This window comes from Meriones unguiculatus, chromosome X (assembly GCF_030254825.1).
Source record: "Meriones unguiculatus strain TT.TT164.6M chromosome X, Bangor_MerUng_6.1, whole genome shotgun sequence".
Classification (NCBI taxonomy): Eukaryota; Metazoa; Chordata; class Mammalia; order Rodentia; family Muridae; genus Meriones; species Meriones unguiculatus.
In genome coordinates, this window is record NC_083369.1 from 41,528,516 (window position 1) to 41,552,985 (window position 24,470).

Below are 24,470 nucleotides of genomic sequence, written 5' to 3' on the forward strand. Positions count from 1 at the left end.
AGTTGAGCATTAATTCTTTTATGTACAACTAAGGCATGAGCTACATTGGCTAAATGATTATTCAGGGTCTGAGCAGTCTGCCCAGTATGACTCATGGCTAATGCCCTGGTGGTAGCTCCAACAGCCATCAATGAGATGGTAGTAACAATGGTGGCTGTAGTTCCAAGATCCCTTTTCTGTCTGAAGAGAGTCATAGCGTGAGGGGCATCAATGGGCACAGGCACCCAGTGAGGCATGCGAGTAACCAGGGCATACCTAACTTTACTAGCATTCCAGCATTGGGCAAAAAAGCAAGTATCATTACCACAATTACTTGGCTCTATCTGGCTAATAATGAATAAAAATGGGGGATATAGACAAACAGGTGTGGGCTTATAGGAAATATTATGAGAAGCCTTAACCCCTCGTTGGAACATCCTGCGTCAGTTCTAGAACTAGCAGTGGTGGTGTCCGAGGTCTGAGTAGGTTCAGGAGACCATTGCCCCCAGGGGCGAGACGTGCTCCATGCCAATTGACTAACTCCATGTTTTCCTCCAATTTTGAAAGTCATTTAAGGTTCTTAAATTATTTTTTTCCCTTTTTTCTTAAATTTTTCATCAATTACACTTTATTCATTCTGCATCCCCCCATAAGCCCCTCCCTCCTCCCATCCCAATCCCACCCTCCCTCCTCCCTCTGCTTGCATGCCACTCCCCAAGTCCACTAATAGGGGAGGTTCTCCTCTCCTTTCTGATCTTAGTCTGTCAGTTCACATCAAAAGTGGCTGTATTGTCCTCTACTGTGGCCTGGTAAGGCTGCTCCCCCCCCAGAGGGAGGTGATCAAAGAGCAGGCCAATCAGATTATGTCAGAGGCAGTCCCTCTCCACATTACTATGTAACCCAATTGGACTCTGAACTGCCCTGGGCTACATCTGTGCAGGGGTTCTAGGTTATCTCCATGAATAGTCCTTGGTTGGAGTATGAGTCTCTGGGAAGTTCCCTGTGTTCAAATTTTCTTGTTCTGTTGCTCTCCTTGTGGAGACCCTGTCCTCTCCAGCTCTTACTATTTCCCAGTTCTTACCTAAAATTCCGTTCACCTGCCCAACAGTTGCCCCTCCGGCTCAGCATCTGCTTTGATAGTCTGAAGGGCAGAGGCTTTCAGAGGCCCTCTGTGGTAGGTTCCTAGGTTGTTTCCTGTTTTCTTCTTCTTCTGATGTCCATCCTCTTTGCCTTTCTGGATGGGGATTGGACGTTTTAGTTAGGGTCCTCTCTCTTGCTTAGTTTCTTTAGATGCACAGGTTTTAGTGGGTTTGTCCTATGTTGTATGTCTATATGAGTGAGTATATACCATGTGTGTCTTTTTGCTTCTGAGACAACTCACTCAGGATGATCCTTTCCAGATCCCACCATTTACCTGCAAATTTCATGATTTCCTTATTTTTCATTGCTGAGTAATATTCCATTGTGTAGATGTACCACAATTTCTGCATCCATTCTTCAGTTGAGGGGCATCTGGGTTGTTTCCAGCTTCTGGCTATTACAAATAAGGCTGCTACACACATGGTTGAGCAAATGTCCTTTTTCTGTACTTGAGCCTCTTTTGGATATATGCCCAGTAGTGGTATGGCTGGATCTTGAGGAAGCGCTATTCCTAGTTGTCTGAGAAAGCGCCAGATTGATTTCCAGAGTGGTTGTACAAGTTTACATTCCCACCAGCAGTGCAGAAGGGTTCCCCTTTCTCCACAACCTCTCCAGCATTTGTTGTCACTTGAGTTTTTTTTTTTTTTTTCAATGCAGTTTATTCAGGAACATTGAACAATCCTCGGACCCCGGGGAAAGCCAGCCCACAGCTTAAATAGCCTCTGGGTAGCCAACCCAGGCGTGCCACGGGGGCAATGCAGATAGGTCCACATACATGGAAGCAAGCCAGATCCTCGGCCTTAGCCAAATGTGGAGTTGTTCGTGACAGAGAGCACTCACCATCGGGAAGGTGGAAGGCGGAAACCAGCTCCATCTTTAAGGCATAGCATTCCGCAGCTCTCTACAGTTCCCCCTTTTTGTTTTAGACGCATCAGGCAAGAGTAGAGGTCTGATCTCTGATATTAGAAATAAATTGGGACTTTGTACAGATGTTCATTTAGGTGTCATCCACCCAAAGAGCATCAGACCCGTCCGATACCTTTTTCTCAGAGGCGGGACCTGGGGCATCAACCCGCATGCAATCAGACATGCTCTTCTCTGGGTCCAAAGCGGCTGACCCTGAGTGCAGTGCTTAGCCTCGCATCCTGAGCGTATCATTTTAGCTTTTTATGGTATCCAACCATGCTTGGGGAGAATGTCCTGCTTCAATGGCTGTAAAGGCCTGAATGATCATGGCTGCATCACACTGTTGTGAGACTCTAATCTTGCATATATACCACAAGGAGACCAACACCAGAAGGCCTGCTAACACTCCCATGCCCGCCCATTCCTTCAGATGATTCATGGCTGCAGCAATCCATGTTGATAATCCTGTGGCTAGTCCTGCGTCCACTCCGGTAGAATTTACTGTGACAATGGCCACTCTCAGCTGCTCCATCGTAGTATCGAATTCTCCAGTCCAATTACCTAAAATATAGCTCGACAATTGTTTAGACAGATTTGCAGCGCAGGAAAAATTCTCATGTTGTATGCTAGTGACACAAAGTCCAGCATACTTTCATTGACAGCCAGGTTGAGCGATTTGCCATAGGGTATCAATTTGCTCCTGCGAGGTCAATCCTCTGATTGAACACCATCAAGCTTCCTTTTAGTTGAGCATTAATTCTTTTATGTACAACTAAGGCATGAGCTACATTGGCTAAATGATTATTCAGGGTCTGAGCAGTCTGCCCAGTATGACTCATGGCTAATGCCCTGGTGGTAGCTCCAACAGCCATCAATGAGATGGTAGTAACAATGGTGGCTGTAGTTCCAAGATCCCTTTTCTGTCTGAAGAGAGTCATAGCGTGAGGGGCATCAATGGGCACAGGCACCCAGTGAGGCATGCGAGTAACCAGGGCATACCTAACTTTACTAGCATTCCAGCATTGGGCAAAAAAGCAAGTATCATTACCACAATTACTTGGCTCTATCTGGCTAATAATGAATAAAAATGGGGGATATAGACAAACAGGTGTGGGCTTATAGGAAATATTATGAGAAGCCTTAACCCCTCGTTGGAACATCCTGCGTCAGTTCTAGAACTAGCAGTGGTGGTGTCCGAGGTCTGAGTAGGTTCAGGAGACCATTGCCCCCAGGGGCGAGACGTGCTCCATGCCAATTGACTAACTCCATGTTTTCCTCCAATTTTGAAAGTCATTTAAGGTTCTTAAATTATTTTTTTCCCTTTTTTCTTAAATTTTTCATCAATTACACTTTATTCATTCTGCATCCCCCCATAAGCCCCTCCCTCCTCCCATCCCAATCCCACCCTCCCTCCTCCCTCTGCTTGCATGCCACTCCCCAAGTCCACTAATAGGGGAGGTTCTCCTCTCCTTTCTGATCTTAGTCTGTCAGTTCACATCAAAAGTGGCTGTATTGTCCTCTACTATGGTCTGGTAAGGCTGCCCCCCGCCCCAGAGGGAGGTGATCAAAGAGCAGGCCAATCAGATTATGTCAGAGGCAGTCCCTCTCCACATTACTATGTAACCCAATTGGACTCTGAACTGCCCTGGGCTACATCTGTGCAGGGGTTCTAGGTTATCTCCATGAATAGTCCTTGGTTGGAGTATGAGTCTCTGGGAAGTTCCCTGTGTTCAAATTTTCTTGTTCTGTTGCTCTCCTTGTGGAGACCCTGTCCTCTCCAGCTCTTACTATTTCCCAGTTCTTACCTAAAATTCCGTTCACCTGCCCAACAGTTGCCCCTCCGGCTCAGCATCTGCTTTGATAGTCTGAAGGGCAGAGGCTTTCAGAGGCCCTCTGTGGTAGGTTCCTAGGTTGTTTCCTGTTTTCTTCTTCTTCTGATGTCCATCCTCTTTGCCTTTCTGGATGGGGATTGGACGTTTTAGTTAGGGTCCTCTCTCTTGCTTAGTTTCTTTAGATGCACAGGTTTTAGTGGGTTTGTCCTATGTTGTATGTCTATATGAGTGAGTATATACCATGTGTGTCTTTTTGCTTCTGAGACAACTCACTCAGGATGATCCTTTCCAGATCCCACCATTTACCTGCAAATTTCATGATTTCCTTATTTTTCATTGCTGAGTAATATTCCATTGTGTAGATGTACCACAATTTCTGCATCCATTCTTCAGTTGAGGGGCATCTGGGTTGTTTCCAGCTTCTGGCTATTACAAATAAGGCTGCTACACACATGGTTGAGCAAATGTCCTTTTTCTGTACTTGAGCCTCTTTTGGATATATGCCCAGTAGTGGTATGGCTGGATCTTGAGGAAGCGCTATTCCTAGTTGTCTGAGAAAGCGCCAGATTGATTTCCAGAGTGGTTGTACAAGTTTACATTCCCACCAGCAGTGCAGAAGGGTTCCCCTTTCTCCACAACCTCTCCAGCATTTGTTGTCACTTGAGTTTTTTTTTTTTTTTTTCAATGCAGTTTATTCAGGAACATTGAACAATCCTCGGACCCCGGGGAAAGCCAGCCCACAGCTTAAATAGCCTCTGGGTAGCCAACCCAGGCGTGCCACGGGGGCAATGCAGATAGGTCCACATACATGGAAGCAAGCCAGATCCTCGGCCTTAGCCAAATGTGGAGTTGTTCGTGACAGAGAGCACTCACCATCGGGAAGGTGGAAGGCGGAAACCAGCTCCATCTTTAAGGCATAGCATTCCGCAGCTCTCTACAGTTCCCCCTTTTTGTTTTAGACGCATCAGGCAAGAGTAGAGGTCTGATCTCTGATATTAGAAATAAATTGGGACTTTGTACAGATGTTCATTTAGGTGTCATCCACCCAAAGAGCATCAGACCCGTCCGATACCTTTTTCTCAGAGGCGGGACCTGGGGCATCAACCCGCATGCAATCAGACATGCTCTTCTCTGGGTCCAAAGCGGCTGACCCTGAGTGCAGTGCTTAGCCTCGCATCCTGAGCGTATCATTTTAGCTTTTTATGGTATCCAACCATGCTTGGGGAGAATGTCCTGCTTCAATGGCTGTAAAGGCCTGAATGATCATGGCTGCATCACACTGTTGTGAGACTCTAATCTTGCATATATACCACAAGGAGACCAACACCAGAAGGCCTGCTAACACTCCCATGCCCGCCCATTCCTTCAGATGATTCATGGCTGCAGCAATCCATGTTGATAATCCTGTGGCTAGTCCTGCGTCCACTCCGGTAGAATTTACTGTGACAATGGCCACTCTCAGCTGCTCCATCGTAGTATCGAATTCTCCAGTCCAATTACCTAAAATATAGCTCGACAATTGTTTAGACAGATTTGCAGCGCAGGAAAAATTCTCATGTTGTATGCTAGTGACACAAAGTCCAGCATACTTTCATTGACAGCCAGGTTGAGCGATTTGCCATAGGGTATCAATTTGCTCCTGCGAGGTCAATCCTCTGATTGAACACCATCAAGCTTCCTTTTAGTTGAGCATTAATTCTTTTATGTACAACTAAGGCATGAGCTACATTGGCTAAATGATTATTCAGGGTCTGAGCAGTCTGCCCAGTATGACTCATGGCTAATGCCCTGGTGGTAGCTCCAACAGCCATCAATGAGATGGTAGTAACAATGGTGGCTGTAGTTCCAAGATCCCTTTTCTGTCTGAAGAGAGTCATAGCGTGAGGGGCATCAATGGGCACAGGCACCCAGTGAGGCATGCGAGTAACCAGGGCATACCTAACTTTACTAGCATTCCAGCATTGGGCAAAAAAGCAAGTATCATTACCACAATTACTTGGCTCTATCTGGCTAATAATGAATAAAAATGGGGGATATAGACAAACAGGTGTGGGCTTATAGGAAATATTATGAGAAGCCTTAACCCCTCGTTGGAACATCCTGCGTCAGTTCTAGAACTAGCAGTGGTGGTGTCCGAGGTCTGAGTAGGTTCAGGAGACCATTGCCCCCAGGGGCGAGACGTGCTCCATGCCAATTGACTAACTCCATGTTTTCCTCCAATTTTGAAAGTCATTTAAGGTTCTTAAATTATTTTTTTCCCTTTTTTCTTAAATTTTTCATCAATTACACTTTATTCATTCTGCATCCCCCCATAAGCCCCTCCCTCCTCCCATCCCAATCCCACCCTCCCTCCTCCCTCTGCTTGCATGCCACTCCCCAAGTCCACTAATAGGGGAGGTTCTCCTCTCCTTTCTGATCTTAGTCTGTCAGTTCACATCAAAAGTGGCTGTATTGTCCTCTACTGTGGCCTGGTAAGGCTGCTCCCCCCCCAGAGGGAGGTGATCAAAGAGCAGGCCAATCAGATTATGTCAGAGGCAGTCCCTCTCCACATTACTATGTAACCCAATTGGACTCTGAACTGCCCTGGGCTACATCTGTGCAGGGGTTCTAGGTTATCTCCATGAATAGTCCTTGGTTGGAGTATGAGTCTCTGGGAAGTTCCCTGTGTTCAAATTTTCTTGTTCTGTTGCTCTCCTTGTGGAGACCCTGTCCTCTCCAGCTCTTACTATTTCCCAGTTCTTACCTAAAATTCCGTTCACCTGCCCAACAGTTGCCCCTCCGGCTCAGCATCTGCTTTGATAGTCTGAAGGGCAGAGGCTTTCAGAGGCCCTCTGTGGTAGGTTCCTAGGTTGTTTCCTGTTTTCTTCTTCTTCTGATGTCCATCCTCTTTGCCTTTCTGGATGGGGATTGGACGTTTTAGTTAGGGTCCTCTCTCTTGCTTAGTTTCTTTAGATGCACAGGTTTTAGTGGGTTTGTCCTATGTTGTATGTCTATATGAGTGAGTATATACCATGTGTGTCTTTTTGCTTCTGAGACAACTCACTCAGGATGATCCTTTCCAGATCCCACCATTTACCTGCAAATTTCATGATTTCCTTATTTTTCATTGCTGAGTAATATTCCATTGTGTAGATGTACCACAATTTCTGCATCCATTCTTCAGTTGAGGGGCATCTGGGTTGTTTCCAGCTTCTGGCTATTACAAATAAAGCTGCTACAAACATGGTTGAGCAAATGTCCTTTTTGTGTACTTGAGCCTCTTTTGGATATATGCCCAGTAGTGGTATGGCTGGATCTTGAGGAAGCGCTATTCCTAGTTGTCTGAGAAAGCGCCAGATTGATTTCCAGAGTGGTTGTACAAGTTTACATTCCCACCAGCAGTGCAGAAGGGTTCCCCTTTCTCCACAACCTCTCCAGCATGTGTTGTCACTTGAGTTTTTTATCTTGGCCATTCTCATGGGTGTAAGGTGAAATCTCAGGGTTGTTTTGATTTGCATTTCCCTAATGGCTAGTGAGGTTGAGCATTTCTTTAAGTGCTTCTCTGCCATTCGGTATTCCTCTACAGAGAATTCTCTGTTTAGCTCTGTTCCTCATTTTTTAAGTGGATTACTTGGTTTGCTGCTTTTCAGCTTCTTTAGTTCTTTATATATACTGGATATGAGTCCTCTGTCAGATAAAGGGTTGGTGAAGATTCTTTCCCAATCTGTAGGCGGTCGCTTTGTTTTGATGACGGTGTCCTTTGCTTTGCAGAAGCTTTTCAGTTTCATGAGGTCCCATTTATTGATTGTTGCTCTTAGAGCCTGTGCTGTTGGTGTTCTGTTCAGGAAGTTTTCCCCTGTACCAATGAGTTCTAGGGTATTTCCCACTTTTTTTTTTCAAGCCGATTTAATGTGTCTGGTTTTATGTTGAGGTCTTTGATCCACTTGGACTTCAGTTTTGTGCAGGGTGACAAGTATGGATCTATTTTCATTTTTCTACATGTAGACATCCAGTTAGACCAGCACCATTTGTTGAAGATGCTATCTTTTTTCCATTGTATGGTTTTGGCACCTTTGTCAAAGATCAGGTGTCCATAAGTGTGTGGGTTTATTTCTGGGTCCTCTGTTCGGTTCCATTGATCCACCATTCTGTTTCTATGCCAGTACCATACAGTTTTTAAAACTGTTGCTCTATAGTACAACTTAAGATCAGGGATGTAGATACCTCCGGAAGATCTTTTATTGTAGAGGATTGTTTTAGCAATTCTGGGTTTCTTGTTATTCCATATGAAGTTGAGAATTTTTCTTTCCAGGTCTGTAAAGAATTGTGTTGGTAATTTGATGGGCATTGCATTGAATCTGTAGATTGCTTTTGTATGATGGCCATTTTTACTATGTTAATCTTGCCAAGCCATGAGCATGGGAGATCTTTCCATCTTCTCATATCTTCTTCTAATTCTTTCTTCAGAGATTTGAAATTTTTTTCATACAAGTCTTTGACTTCCTTGGTTAGGGTTACTCCGAGGTACCTTATGTCATTTGTGGCTATTGTGAAGGGTGTTGTTGCCCTAATTTCTTTCTCAGCCCTTTTGTCTTTTGTATACAGGAGGGCTACTGATTTTTTTTGAGTTAATTTTGTATCTGGCCACTTTGCTGAAGGTGTTTATCAGCTGTAGAAGTTCCCTGGTAGAGTTTTTGGGGTCACTCACGTATACTATCATATCATCTGCAAATAGTGATAATTTGACTTCTTTCCAATTTGTATCCCCTTGATCTCCTTCAACTGTCTTATTGCTCTATCAAGGACTTCCAGCACTATGTTGAAGAGATATGGAGAGAGTGGGCAGCCTTGTCTTGTCCCTGATTTCAGTGGGATTGCTTTAAGTTTCTCTCCGTTCAGTTTGATGTTGGCTATAGGCTTGCTGTATATTGCCTTTACTATGTTTAGATATGTGCCTTGTATCCCTGATCTCTCCAATACTTTGAACATGAATGGATGTTGGATTTTGTCAAATGCTTTTTCAGCATCTAGGGAGATTATCATGTGGTTTTTTTTCTTTCAGTTTGTTAATATGGTGGATCACATTGATGGATTTCCATATATTGAACCACCCCTGCATACCTGGGATGAAGCCTACTTGGTCATAGTGGATAATATCTTTGATGTGTTCTTGGATTCGGTTTGCAAGTATTTTATTAAGTATTTTTGCATCAGTGTTCATAAGGGAGATTGGCCTGAAATTCTCTTTCTTTGTTGAGTCTTTGTGAGGTTTAGGTACCAAGGTGACTGTGGCTTCATAGAATGAATTTGGTAATATTCCTTCTGTTTCTATTTTGTGGAATAGTTTGAAGAGAATTGGTGTTAGCTCTTCTTTGAAAGTCTGGTAGAATTCTGCGCTGAAGCCATCTGGTCCTGGGCTTTTTTTGGATGGGAGACTTTTGATGACCACTTCTATTTCTTTGGGGGATATAGGACTATTTAGTTGATTGACCTGGTCCTGATTCAGCTTTGGTAAGTCAAATCGATCAAGAAAATTGTCCATTTCATTTAGATTTTCAAATTTTGTGGCATATAGACTTTTGAAGTAAGTCCGAATGATTGTTTGGATTTCCTCAGTGTCTGTAGTTATATCCCCCTTTTCATTTCTGATTTTGTTGATTTGGGTGGTGTCTCTCTGCCTTTTAGTTAGCCTGGCTAAGGGTTTGTCGATCTTGTTGATTTTCTCAAAGAACCAGCTCTTGGTTTCATTGATTCTTTGACTTGTTTTATTTGTTTCCAATTGATTGATTTCATCCCTGAGTTTGATTATTTCCAGCCGTCTACTCCTTCTTGGTGTGTCTGCTTCTTCTTTTTCTAGGGTTTTTAAGTGAGCCATTAGGGTGCTTGAATGAGCTGTCTCGAATTTCTTCTTGAAGGCACTTAGTGCTATGAACTTTCCTCTTAGCACTGCTTTCATTGTGTCCCACAAGTTCGGGTATGTTGTGTCTTCATTTTCATTGATTTCTAGAAAGACTTTAATTTCTTTCTTTATTTCTTCCCTGACCCAGCTGTCATTTAGTAACAAGTTGTTCAGTTTCCATGTGTGTGTAGGCTTTTTGTTATTTCTGTTATTGTTGAGGTCCAGCTTTATTCCATGGTGATCAGACAAGATACAAGGGATTATTTCAATCTTCTTGTATCTGTTGAGGCTTGCTTTGTGACCCACTATATGGTCTATTTTGGAGAAGGTTCCATGAGGTGCTGAGAAGAAGGTAAATTCTTTTGTGTTTGGGTGTAAAGTTCTGTAAATGTCTGTTAGGTCCATTTGATTCATGACCTCTGTCAGAGACAATGTTTCTTTGTTTAATTTCTGTTTTGTTGACCTTTCCTTTGTTGAGAGTGGGGTGTTGAAGTCTCCCATTATTAATGTGTGGGGATCTATATGTGCTTTAAATTTTATCAATGTTTCTTTCACAAATGTGGGTGCCCTTGTATTTGGGGCATAGATGTTTAGGATTGTGATGTCTTCCTGGTGGAATTTTCCCTTGATGAGTATAAAGTGTCCTTCCCCATCTCTTTTTATTAATTTTGGTTGAAAGTCTATTTTATCAGATATTAGAATGGCTACTTCTGCTTGCTTCTTGAGTCCGTTTGCTTGGAAAGTCGTCTTCCAACCCTTTACCCTCAGGTAATGTCTATCTTTGTGTCTTAGGTGTGTTTCTTGTATGCAACAGATTGCTGGGTTTTGTTTACGTATCCATTCTGTTAATCTGTGTCTTTTTATTGGAGAGTTGAGTCCATTGATGTTAAGAGAGATTAATGACCAGTGGCTGTTAGATCTCTTGATTTTGATGTTGGCTGTGGTCATCAGGTTGTGTGCTTGGTTGCTTTTTGTTTTACTGAAGTGAGGTTATTTATTTCCTGTGTTTTCTTGAATGTAGCTAGCTTTCTTGGGTTGTATTTTCCCTTCCAGTGTCTTCTGTAATGCTGGATTTGTTTGTAGGTATTGTTGAAATTTGTTTTTGTCATTGAATATCTTGTTTTCTCCATCTATGAGGACTGAGAGTTTTGCGGGGTATAGTAGCCTGGGCTGACATCTGTGTTCTCTTAGGGTCTGCATGATATCCGTCCAGGCCCTTCTGGCTTTCATAGTCTCTGTTGAAAAGTCAGGTGTGATTCTAATGGGTTTGCCATTATATGTTACTTGGCCTTTTTCCCTTGCAGCTTTTAGTATTTTTTTTTTTTTTTTTTTTTTTTTTTGTTCTGTATACTTACTGTTTTGATTATTATGTGGCGGGAGGATTTTCTTTTCTGGTCAAATTTGTTGGGTGTTCTGTAGGCCTCATGTATTCTAATTGGCCTCTCCTTTAGCTTGGGGAAATTTTCTTCAATGATTTTGTTGAAAATATTTTCTGGGCCTTGGAGAAGGGAGTCTTCTTTTTCCTCTATACCTATTATTCTTAGGTTTTGTCTTTTCATATTGTCTTGCATCTCTTGGACGGTCTGTGTCAGGAATTTTTCGGATTTAACATTTTCTTTGACAGATACATCGATTTCTTCCATTGTATCTTCTACACCTGAGATTCTTTCTTCCATCTCTTGTAGTCTGTTGGTTATGCTTACCTCTGTAGTTCCTGTTTTCTTCCCTAGATTCTTCCTTTCCATTATTTCCTCCATTTGTGTTTTCTTTAATTTTTCCAATTCTATATTCAGGTCTTGAGTTGTTTTGTTTACTTCCTTCACCTGTCTGATTGTACTTTCCTGTTTTTCTTTTAGTTCCTTCAACTCTGTTTCTATCATTTCATTCAGTGTTTTAAGCATTTCCTTTCTAAAGGCCATAAACTGTTTGGCTGCAGCTTCCTCTATTTCTTTACGGATGGCAATATTCTGTTTGAGTTTATCTTCCTCTATGTCTTTACGAATCTTATTTGTTTCCTCTGTTATCATCTTCATGAGCATACTTGTTAGGTCATCTTCTTGGATTTCAGTTATGCTCGGGTGTCCAGGGCTACTTGCCCCTGGGTAACTGGGTTCTGGAGATGCCATATTGCTCTGTCTTTTGTTGCTTGAGCTTTTACGCTAGCCTCTACTCATTGTGCTATCTTAGGTGTTTGGGGTTATTTTCTGGTGGTTCCTGGGGATACTGTGGTGGAGAGAATCCCCTTTGCAGAAAGCTGGTTTTTCCTGAAGGATTTCTTCTCAGCTTTTTGGGTATAGTCCCTGGATGGCTGGTGTTTTTTCAGGAGTTGCTCACCTCAGGGATATAGACCTGAGTGGTAACTGTGGTCTTTGTTAGTCGAGAGGGTTCTCCTCTCACCCAGGGAAGTCCTGAGGGCAGCTACCCTGTTTCTGGGTTTCTTGTTGTAAATTTAATGATCAGCTGCTGTGACCCAGTTGGACATCAGGCGCGCCTCAACTGTTTGTGCCTGTGTCTGGAGTACAGCTGAGTGCTGGCGCCTCGGCCCCCCTAGTCTGCTAGACTTTTTCTAGGGAAGGATTGGGTGATTTAGGTCAGTACAGTTTCCTTCCTTCCCTGTGGCTTCTCTGGAGATATGGACTCCCAGTGTCTTTTTTTGCCCTGGTGCACACTGCTCAGTGTCCGCCAGCTGGCTGGCCGCAGAAACTGCCTGTGCCTGGAGCACAGCTGTGTGATGGCGGCTCAGTCTCTGCCAGCTGTCTGGTGCGCAGAAACTGCCTGTGTCTGCCTTTGCGGCCTTTGGGAACCTGGGTGCCTCCCTAAGCTGGGTAATTTTTGGGGACCTTTTCAGGTTGGGGGTGTCGGCTGAGTGCTCTGAGATCAGACCAGCCGTTTCCCTCCCTGTGTGTTTGCACCCTACAGTGAAACTCATTCGCTGGTGCCCTGGTGCCCACAGTTCTATCTCAGGCGGCGAGTCAGGCGCGCAGGCAGGCAGGGCTCAGTGCCGGAACCTGGGTCCCTGGCTCTGGCTCCGGGCTGGCTCCTGGGGTGCCCGTGGACCCCGAGTCTTTTCCAGGGGATGTCTGGGTGACCTAAGGCCGGTCCCAATCGTTTCCTGTACCCTGGGGTTATCTCTCTACTGAAAATTCCAGTCTCTGATAGTGTGGTGCCCAAGGTTCAGTCTGGGACCGTGACCAGAGACACTGGCTTGTGGCTCTGGGCTGGGGCTGGCGACCGGCAGCCAAGCGTCTGGCGGAACCGGGATCTCTTCGAGGTTTAGCCGAGTGAGTTAAAAGCTGATTGAATCCCCCACCGTGGGGTATCCTCTCACCTGGGAAACACAATGACTGTGTTTTATGGCCGAGAGTTCTGATTGCTGGTCACTGTGCTGATCTTGCTGCTGCTGCTCAGAATGAGAGTCCTCCCGGCGCCGCCATCTTGCCCCCCACTATACACTCTTAACCACGGAGTCATCTCTCCAGCCCAGGAATCTGCGTTTTTAATAAGCTCATCAACCAATTTCAGAACAATCATCCAACTCAGACCATCTAACCTCTCATCTAGGTAATAACACACCACTTCCCCTTCCGGTGTGCCCTCTCTCTCTCTCTCTCTCTCTCTCTCTCTCTCTTTCAGGTTGTTTGTTTCAAGTCTCACTATAGCCTAAACTTGTCTCCAAGTTACTATTTGCTTCTCTTAGCCTCCAAAGTATTGAGGTTACAGGTGTGTACAGCCATACCTGGTTACTTATGTGTCTTTTTTTCAATGATTTTGTCAGTCCTCTAGGAAAGAGGCACAGCCTGTTTCTCTCCCTTTAATCATGTCTAGTCTTGTAATTTGCTTTTATCAATAGAAGTATGGAAATAGTGTGTCAGTTCCATGGATTCATGGACCATCCATTCATAGACAGTCATTGTTGGATTAGTAGGACCATAGCTATAAATCATTCTAATAAATTCTTTTCTATACATAAAGAGAGATTTCATTCTATATGTTCTGTTACTTGGGTTCCATGGCTGGGTCTTAAGAGGACTGGCAACTTTCTGTTTTTAAATTTTAGAAATTATGTAGAAGAGAACTGTGATACCCAGTTCCAACAACTTCATAGATGTATGACCAAGATCATCTAGACCCCTTTACTACTGTAGGGCTACCTCAACTGACACCAAACAAAAGAGGAGTCTAGATGGGCCTGTGTTAGTTGGGGTCCTCTAGAGTAACAGAACTTACAGAATTAATATCTCTCCCTCTTAACAAGATGTGGTTCGGCTAGTCTAAACTTGGCTGCCTATGAACAGAATGTCCAAGAATCCAGTAGTTGTTCAGTCCATGAGGCTATATGGTTCAACTGGTCTTCAGTATAAAATAAAATCACAAAGAAATAGGTTTTAATGCCAGTGAAGGAATGGACTTGCTAGCAAGATGGAGGCAAGCAGGCAAACAAGTTTCCTTCTTTGAGCAGATGGTGTGGCACACATTAAAGGTGTGTCTTTTTACCTCAAGATCTGGATTAGAAGTGGATTTCTTGCTTCAAAGTAAGCAACACTCCCTATCCAGTGGTATGCCTTCCATTTTTGGATTTTAGTTAATTCCAGATGTAGCCAAGTTGACAATCAATAATAGTCATCACAGGGCCCTACAAAAGCTTCCCTAAACTCTTAACTGTAAGCAATTAAGTAAGGCTTAACTATGTTCCTAATTTTGGAGTGAATTCTTACAAGGTTATAAATAACTAAAATGTATACCATTAAATTGCTTTGATAAAGTTGTTAAAGGCTGACAGGCCTATGATGATCTAATTCTTGATCATCCCTGTAGTCTTCCTTTCTGCTAAACTCTGCAGCCCAGAAAACCTTATCAACATTCATAGGCTTCAGGTACTGTTGCGATGCTCTTGACTTTGTGGTAAGATATGGGCTGTGCCAATTGTTTTCCAATTCCCATTTATTTTTGGCTCTTGGGGCACTGTCATCTTTTCAATAAGAAAAAAGCAGCAAGTTCAACACAAAATAGAAAAGTAGGGTATGACCAAAACAAGAGCAGGAGGAAATAACAGAAACAAAGATGTCATCTCCCCTTGAGGGAGTGTTCCAAACATCCAGGTGGCAGCATACTTTTTTCCAAGTTGGGATATTAAGTGGATTAGGCAGTTTCTGGACAGTCAGAGACTTAGGCTCTGCCCACCACCACCTCTTTCTGAACATCTCTTGTGAAAGGAGGAACAATGGGGGGAAGACACCCCCAATGGTAGTTTTGGCTCAGAATTGCTGGGAGGCTATAAATGGAGATAATACTGTAAATACCTCTCCTGAGGCTGAGAGATAAAGCAGGAAAAAATACTTGTTGATTGAAAACTTCAGTGGATTCCCTTGTCTAAATGGCCTTGACTGGAAAACCTCACCCCTCTCTTCCTAGTGACCTCTATCTATCCCTCTACCCTCCTTTCCCCACTTTCCACTACTTAGCTCACTGTACCTGAACTTAACTGGGTGTTCTTTGATGCCAAGAACATGATGGCCATCTGTGACCCATGCTACAGGTGATACCTTACTGTTGCAGCTGTCTTCCCTGGAAGGATGTCCATGAAGAAGGTGGATGAGCAGATGCTCAATGTGCAGAATAAGAATAGCAGCTACTTTGTGGAATGGATCCCTAACATGTCAAGGCAGTTGACTGTGACATCCCATCATGTGACCCCAAGATGGTAGTCACCTTCATTGGAAACAGCACAGCCATCCAGGAGCTCTTCAAGTACATCTCAGAGCAGTTCATGACAATGTTCACCACTGGAAGGTGTTCCTCCACTGGTACACATGTGAGGACGTGGACAAGATGGAGGTCACTGAAGCCAAGTGCAACATGAATGACCTTGTCCCAGAGTATTACCTGGTGTCAATTCATGGCATTGGCTTACTTACCCAAATTTTCCTGATTTTAGTTTTTTTTCACATTGTGCTAATAGGAATGACACTAACATATATCTCACAAGGCTGATGTGTGACTGTGCTGAAATCGTGTGTGCAAGCCACAGCAAATGTTAAATAATGACAGGGGGGAGCAGAGTGTTGTTCAGTGGTACAGTGCATTGAGAGGCCCTAAGTTTAATCCCAGCATCACAGAAAATGAGAATAATTTCTATCTTGTTTTCTATTGCTTATCTGTTTTCTGTCTATACTGCAAGCTCTATGAGAACAACACATTTTGTTTATATGTGTTTTTCTGGGGGCCAGCATACTAGATGCACATAAATGATAAATATTTAATGAATGCTTAGAAGTACTAAAACATATGTGGGTTGATGTTGACTTCTTCCTTAAAAGCATGGCTTTAGGTATTTGTTAGCTTCATTTATTTAACAATGAGGTGAAGATGTCTCAGGATCCTATGATCTCATAGACAGCTTGAATCTGATTCCTTGATTATGAGTTTATTTTGACAATTTTCTCTTAACGCATATGCTGTAGTTAAGCTCTTAGTTAATTCTACCTCTGAAAGTGACTCATAAATCTCTAAATTCTGTCTTTAGAGAGACTTACTTTTTAATTTATCTGTCTGTAAAAAATTCTGTTATTATGGTAGGAGGAACCATCATAGTGGCGATTTTTGCTTGTTTTTTTGTAGAGGAAGGGCAATATGATTCTTCAAGACTGTTTGTTTTTGAGGTGTGAGCAACTGCTAGTAGTCAAGGAGACAGTATCATTACGTGAATCTAGGAGCTGAAAACATCCAAGTGTGTCACATTATTAATTAATCTTCAGGACTATTTTTCTGTCTTATCTTCAAAACACAGTCCCTTGCCACTCTGGGTATTAACAAGTAGCATAATTTATCCCTTAGGGACCCAGGGAGTAACATAATTCAGAACTACAAAACAAAGCAAGAAAGGATCATATATTCTACACCAGAGCCTGCTAAGAAAGTTAATCAGGCATTTGATGACAATGAACTATAATTTACAGGTTAACATCGGACTTAGAGAACATGCAAATCAGAATTAAAATTATTGAGTGTTTTTTGTTTTATTTCGTTTTGTTGGGTTTCTTACTAAGCATACCTTCACTGTTCCACTCTATAGTCATTGTTCCTGGTTCTTCCCCTTCCAGTTTCTCTTCAACACACTCCAGTCAGGGTATTGTACCTACTTCTGTGACTTCCCTGAAATGATGGTGTTTTTCTCAATTGCTTCTACACCTTCATTTTTTGAGACAGGGTCTTGTTCTGTAGTCCTGACTGGCCATGGAACTTGCTATAGAGACCAGGCTGGACTCAAACTCATAGATACCTGCCTGCCTCTGACTCCCAAGTTCTGAGATTAAGGAAATACAATATGACACCTGGATCCACCTTGATTTTTGAGACAGAGTCTTTCACTGAACCTGCAGCTTCAAGATTAAGCTAAACTGGTTGACCAGAATGCCTACAGGATACACTTGTCTTTACCTCCCCAGCTCTGGTGTATGTTATTCTACTTAGCTTTTTACATGATTGCTAGGGATCTGAAATCAGGTCCTTGTGATTTTGTGGCAAATAATTCATTAACTAAGCCACTTCCCCAGGCCCAAGGTCCATTTTTATGGTTTGTGTGGCTCCTTAGATTTTTAGGCTTTTGCATTGTAAATTTTTATCATGGTTTTCCCAAAACTGTTAAGTATTTCCTCTCTTGTTCATTTTGGATATATTCTATTGCTCTACCTTTAGTTTACTGGCTCCTTCCTTTGTCTCCATGCTGCCATTGTACATATACTTTTCATTTTAATTGTTGTATTTTGTAGCTCTGAATTTTCTGTGTGATTAATAGCTATAGCCTTCCTATTTTTCCAACTGTTTAAATAGCATTCATGACTGCTTTTTGGAGGACTTACATGGCAAGTAGTTTTAAATCATTATGAAAGAGTTCCAAGGCTGTCATCTTGGTGTTAGTGACTGTAGATTGTGTTCATTTCCACAAGTTGAAAGTTTCATAGTTCATGGCAGAGTTAATAATTTTTATTCTGTCCTAGACAATTTAGATATTACTTTATGATATTCTTGTTCCTATTTGAATCTTCTAAGCTAGTAGACAATCTGTTTAGGTTAAGGAAACATAATCTTACTCCACATTTCTGGGCTGTGGTCCAAATGCACATTTACTTTTCAGTGTCTGCAAGCGCTGTTTGGATCTGCTCAAATATGTGCTACCCAGAAATTACTGTGAAATGTGAGTGGTGCTCAGTTTCCAAGTATTTCTCTGTTGTCTCTGGTCAGTTTCACACTTGAGCTGCTAAGAAATGAACACAGAATTTCATAGGCAGATTTTTAAATTTACTTTCTTTAGTTCCTTTCTCTTGGTAATCTCCTTGCTACTTCCTAGTTGAGAGGGAAAGTTATGGTTGCACACCCTCAACAGGACAAGTAGAATCAAACTCATTCTACTCTGTTGAGCTACCTTTACTTGGTCCTTTAGCAATGGGGAGTGAGTAGGCTTTTATGAAGACATTATTTTTTTGTGTACCTATTGACATTTCAGGATTTGGAGCCTCTTTACTGCCCAGGCCATGATATTCAGGAGATAAACAAAACAAAACACAGGACTAACTACTACAGTGATGCTCTTTTATTGTTGAGTTTTGTTTCTTTGAGACAGTCTTACTCTATAGGACAGACTGCATTAGAACTTACTGTGTAGCACATGGCTTGCCTTGAACTCATAGTAATCTTCCTTCCTCAGCTTCCCAAGTGCTAGAATGTTATCTATAAGCCACAAAGTCTGGTTACCAGAGTACTTCTTAAGTCCCAAAGCTCTCTTCAGCACATATCTGAGTCTTCTGATGAACATAACTCTTTTACCAACTTTATCCAGATATGAGAGGAGTAGCTTGGAATGGGTTAGCTCCATTGTGTCTAGATCTTAAAGTCCATTATCAGATTTTGTTGCTGATTCATGATCATTCTCCATGTCTTCTTTATATTTCTTTTCTTCTCCAGGTATAGAGGTATTCTCCTGTAGTCCTAATAACCACCATAACTTTTAAATAAATATCATTAACCATGACCACTCTCTTTTTAAATTATTTATTTATTTATTTATTACAATTTCTTCACTTTGTATCCTATCTATAGACCCCTCCCTCATCTCCTCCCAGTCCCACCCTCCCTCCTTCTTCTTCTCCCCCTATGCTTCTCCCCTAGTCCAGTGATAGAGGATGACCTCCTTCCATTCTATCTGACTCTAGCCTATCACGTCTCATCAGGACTGGCTGCATCGACTTTCTCTGAGGTCTGGCAAAGTTACCCACCAGGGGGAAGTGATCAAAGAGCTGTCCACTGAGTTCATGTCAGATACAGCCCCTGCTCCCCTTACTAGTTAACATACATTGAGACTGAGCTGCCAATGGGCTATCAGCATTGGAGCAGGGGTCCTAAGTCGTCTCCACGCATTGTCCTTGGTTGATTCATCAGTCTCTACAGGACCCCCTGAACCCAGAATTTTTGACTCTGTTAGTCTCCTTGTGTAGCTCCTGTCCCCTCCCTGTCTTTCTATCTCCCCCTTTCTTCCACAAGATTCCCTGCACTCTGCTCAAAATTTGGCTGAGTCTCAGCCTCTGCTTTGATACCCTGCTGGGTAGAGTCTTTCAGAGGGCCCCTGTGGAAGGCTCCTGTCCTGTTCTCTGTCTTCTCTCACTTCCAATGTCTATTCTGTTTGCCCTTCTGAATGAGGATAGAGCATCTTCCCCAGGGTCTTCCTTGTTGTGTAGCTTCTTTAGTACTATAGATTTTAATATGTTTATCCTATATTTTATGGCAAATATCCACTTATAAGTGGGTATATATCATGTGTCTTTCTGCTTCTGGGTTACCTCATTCAGTATGATCTTTTCTGCTTCCATCCATTTGCCTGCAAATTTCATGATTTCCTTGTTTTTAATAGCTGAGTAGTATTCCATTGTGTAAATGTACCACATTTTCTGTATCCATTCCTCAGTTGAGGGATATCTAGGTTGTTTCCAGATTCTGGTTATTATAAATAAAGCTACTACAAACATATTTGAGCAAATGTCCTTGTATAGTTGAGCTTATTTCCGATATATGCCTAGGAGTGGTACAGCTGAATCTAATTTTCTGAGAAAGCACCAGATTGATTTCCAAAGTAACCACTTTGGAATATACAAGTTTACACTCCCACCAGCAATGGAGGAGGGTTTCCCTTTCTCCACATCCTCTACAGCAGTATCATCCCTTGAGTTTTTGATTTTAGTAATTCTGATGGGTGTAGGGTAAAATCTCAGGACTGACCACTCTCTTGAACCCCATGTTTAGTTACGTAATGCATTCACCAAACTAAACACTTTCAGAAGTACATTTACTTTTTCCTCCCTCATGCTTTCCTATATAGAAATCTTATTCCACGAGTTACTCAAATCATTCTTTTTTTGTCATCTTTCTTTTTTTAATTATTTTTTTTATTTTTATTAATTACAGTTTATTCATTTTGTATCCCACCCGTAGCTCCTTTTCTCCTCCCCTCCCAATCCCGTGCTCCTTCCCCCTTTTCCACCCATGCCCTTCCTCCAGGCCACTGATAGGGGAGCTCTTCCTCACCTTCCTTCTGATCCTAGTCTACCAGGTCTCATCAGGAATAGCTGCATTGTCTTGTTTCTGTGGTAAGGCTGCTCCTCCCTTAGGGGGAGGTGATCAAAGAGCAGACCAATCAGTTCATTTCAGAGACAGTCCCTATCCCCATTACTACAGAACACACTTGGACACTAAACTGCCATGGACTTCATCTGTTCAGGGGAATGGTGGGGACTGGAAAAGATCATCCTGAGTGAGGTATCCCAGAAGCAGAGTATATACTCACTCATAAGTGGATATTAGACATATAATATAGGATAAACATACTAAAATCTGTACACCTAAAGAAACTAATCAAGAAGGAGGACTCTGGCTAAGATGCTCAATCCTCATTCAGAAAGGCAAAGAGGATGGACATCAGAAGAGGGGGAAAACAGGGAACAGAACAGGAGCCTACCTTCCACAGAGGGCCTCTGAAAGGCTCTACCCAGAAGGGTATCAAAGCAGATGATGAGACTCATAGCCAAACTTTGGGCAGAGTGCAGGGAATCTCATGAGTGGGAAGCAGCCTTGCCAGGCCACAGAGGAAGACAATACAGTCAGTCTTGATGAGACCTGATAAGTTAGGATCAGATGGAAGAGGAGGAGGACCTCCCCCATCAGCGGACTTAGAGAGGGGCAGGGAGGAGATGGGGGAGGGAGGGTGGGATTGGGAGGAGCGAGGGAGGGGGCTACAGCTGGGATATAAAATGAATAAACTGTAATTTATAAATAAATAAATAAAAATTTAAAAAGTTGAAGTTCAAGTACAGAACTTATTATACCTGTTTTGTTCAGTTTGTTTCTTCAGAGCTACAAGATTGTGTGCTCTTGTTCCCTGAGAAATATTTCTTGATCCCTGAGAAATTCTCTAAGTCTGAAATGCCGTTCTAAAAGGTCCCATGGCTCCTCTTTGATAAATGTACAAAGCTATTCACTCAGGAAAATTTTGTATTCTGATCACAAGCTTGACCAAAACTAAATCCCCATTTCATATGAGTGAAAAAGAAACCCCCAAATACATCTTTGTTTATACTGCCCTAACAAAGGGACACAGAATTGGGGGACGGAGCTTAATCAACAGAAATGAATTGTCTTACAGAGGTGGAAGTCCAAGATCAAGGTATTGGCAGAGTTAGTTCTTCTTGAGGCCATGGGGCAAATGCAGTATAGGTCTCTCTCCTTAGCCTTGGGGATTATATTTTCCAGGCCTGATCAAGTCTTCTTTCTATGGCTATGTCTAAACCTCCTGTGTCTAAACCTCCCTTTTCATATAGACATTAATTCTATTGGATTAGTTCTAATAGACTCACTTTGTCTTAGTTACCCTTGTAAAGGCTGCCTCTAAATAATGTCACATCCTTAGGTACAGAGGGTTCAAACCTCAACACACGAATTCTGGGGGAACTCAACTTAAACTATTATATAGCCTAGCATGGAATCACCTTGTTCTATTACCCAAAGCCATTGCTGCTTAATTGCTTAACTTCATAGTGTTTAGTATAGTTAGACTAGAAGGTTAGAATGCATCACATGAAACACATTTTCTGTGACTCTGAACACCAAAAGAGAAAGTCAACTTGGCCTTAAACTCCAGATTCTTCACTGAAGATGGAGTTCATTGAGTTTGGTTAATAGAAGACACTGGGTTCTGTCTCTAGCACAGAAAACAAAACCAAAACCAAAAAAGATCCTTCAGGCTCTTGAAGGATACCATAATGGCAAACTTCAACTATTGTGATTCAGCTGTAGATTACTGACAATTGTGGTGCCAGAAGCCATGGGATCGGTAGAGCCAGCCTAGGTTAAGAGTGGGGTCAAAGTGTGTTCAAAACCCAGAAATCTCCTCCTGAGATCAGTAGTAGGACTGATCCTGCCCTGTCCCAGGCCTGCATGTTCAACTCACATAGCTTCCACCCTTTGCACAGACATGTAGCCTGGTAGCCAGGTTAATCTTTCTCTCCCCTTATAAGGTCATGTCTAGCAGCACCTGGAATTCTTCCTCGTGCAAATGAGGCATCCACAGCACCCTAGCCCTGGACAATATCGTATACTCACTTTAACAGTCCCTAACCACCCCCAAAGGTTTAAGTAGCCTTTGTTCCTCCCAGTATACAAGCTCTCTCACTGAAGCTGCCTCCTGAGAGTCTGTTCTCTTTGCGCTCACAGCCATCTGAATTCTCTTCTGCTCCTGCTGGCATTTTGCCTTGCTTCCCTTCTCAGGATCCCCCAGTCCCTATCTCTGGCTGATTCAGGCTGATAGAGCTGCTGGGGGGGGGGGTGGAGCCTGAATGCAGACAATATAATCTATCAGATTATTCTAGAGTATATTAATGATTCAGTGCTGTTGAGATGTCTTAGTTATTGGGTTAACTCTTGCTCTTACAACAGGACCAGAGTATGGTTCCCAGATCCCAGGTCAGATGACTCGCAACACCTGTAATTCCAGTGGCCTGTCTCCACCTACTATTCCATTATAACTGCTGGGATTACAGGCATGAGATATTGTATCTGGCTTTTTGGGAGTTGGTTCTCTCCTTGCACCATGAGAGTTCTGAGAATTGGACTCAGGTTATAAGTCTGGTGACAAGCACCCTTACCACCTGAGCTATCTCATTGACCCTGCATCTGTTTTGTTTGTTTGTATTTTTAATGTGGGTTCTGGGTATCATTGAGTCTTTGGGCTTGTGCAGCTAGTACTTTTACTTTATGAACATCTTCCCAGTCCCATCCCCTTAGATTTTTTGAGATCAGGTCTCACTATGAAGCATAGGCTGGCCTTGAAGTTGTGACCTTCAGCATCTGCCTCCTAAGTGTTGTCATTACAGATGTATGCCATGATGTTTGCCTTGCACAAACTTTAAATATTGTTCTGGAGCACCATCCAGCAAGCCCAGCTAACTTTCAGCCAACTCTGAACAGGAATGTATTTTTAATACATTTAATACATTTGGTACACTTTTCTTGTCAACTGAAAAGCAAATGAGTTATCTATAAAATGAAATGCTATTATCAAAATCAAAGTATGCATAAATTTGGGACTGGGTTTATTTCTTCTAGCAAAAAACAAATATGATAAGAACTCAGATCATCTTAATAGGAAGCATAATGATAAGCTCTGTAAACATTTAGAGAAAAGAAAATCTTGCAGTCATACTAAATTAAATTAAATACTGAGCCTGTACATAAATTTCATGGTACTAACTTACCTTTCTTAGTAAAAAATTCCAAAGTATTTGCTTAAACCTGTGCCTCTAGTCATCAGAATGTACACTTGCCTTTGCAGATTGAGTCTCTAATGTATGCATTGGGATTTGGTTTGGGAATATCTAATTCTGGTAGCTAATCTTTGACTGGCTTTCATCAGCCTACACTTATTTGCTTCTCTGTCCCCCTTAAGGTTCTCCTGAGATGTGTCAGACTGAGGTACTCTGGACAAACAGTATTTGTTCTTTGCCCATGAACTGTGTTCACATGGAGGCATTCAGAAGCCAAATGGTATGTGAAAAAAGTGCATAGCATGTGTAAATTTAGATCCTTACAATTCAAGAAATATCTCTGATACCAATGGAAAGTCTAAAATGATAATGTGCATAACAGATATTATATGAAAAAGGTTTATTAGATGGGGATGGAGAGAGAAAGAGAGAGAGATGAGAAGGGAAAGGCAGGGGTGCCTGACAGAGAAAAGAGAGAAAGCAAGAGAGGAAGAACAAGAGCACAAGAACAAGAGAGGAAGAGCTCAAGAGCAAGAGAGAAAGGTAAGAGGCATGGGTCCCATCAGAATAGCTAAGATCAAAAACTCAAGTGACAATACATGCTGGAGAGGATGTGGAGAAAGGGGAACCCTCTTCCTTTGCTGGTGGGAATGTAAACTTGTACAACCACTATGGAAATCAATCTGGCGCTTTCTCAGACAATTAGGAATAGTGCTTCCCCAAGATCCAGCTATACCACTACTAGGCATATGTCCAAAAGATGCTCAAGTACACAATAAGGAAATTTGCTCAACCATGTTTGTAGCAGCTTTATTCGTAATAGCCAGAACCTGGACACAACCCAGATGTCCCTCAGTTGAGGAATAGATACAGAAATTGTGGTACATTTACACAATGGAATACTACTCAGCAATTAAAATAAAAGGAAAT

The 24,470-nt window shown here is 42.4% G+C and overlaps 1 pseudogene; it reads left to right on the plus strand.

Annotated features, from left to right (window-relative positions):
• The window catches only part of LOC110543391 (tubulin beta chain-like), a 71,734-nt pseudogene extending 56,008 nt beyond the window's left edge, over positions 1 to 15,726 (plus strand).
• The last annotated feature ends 8,744 nt before the right edge of the window (positions 15,727 to 24,470 follow it).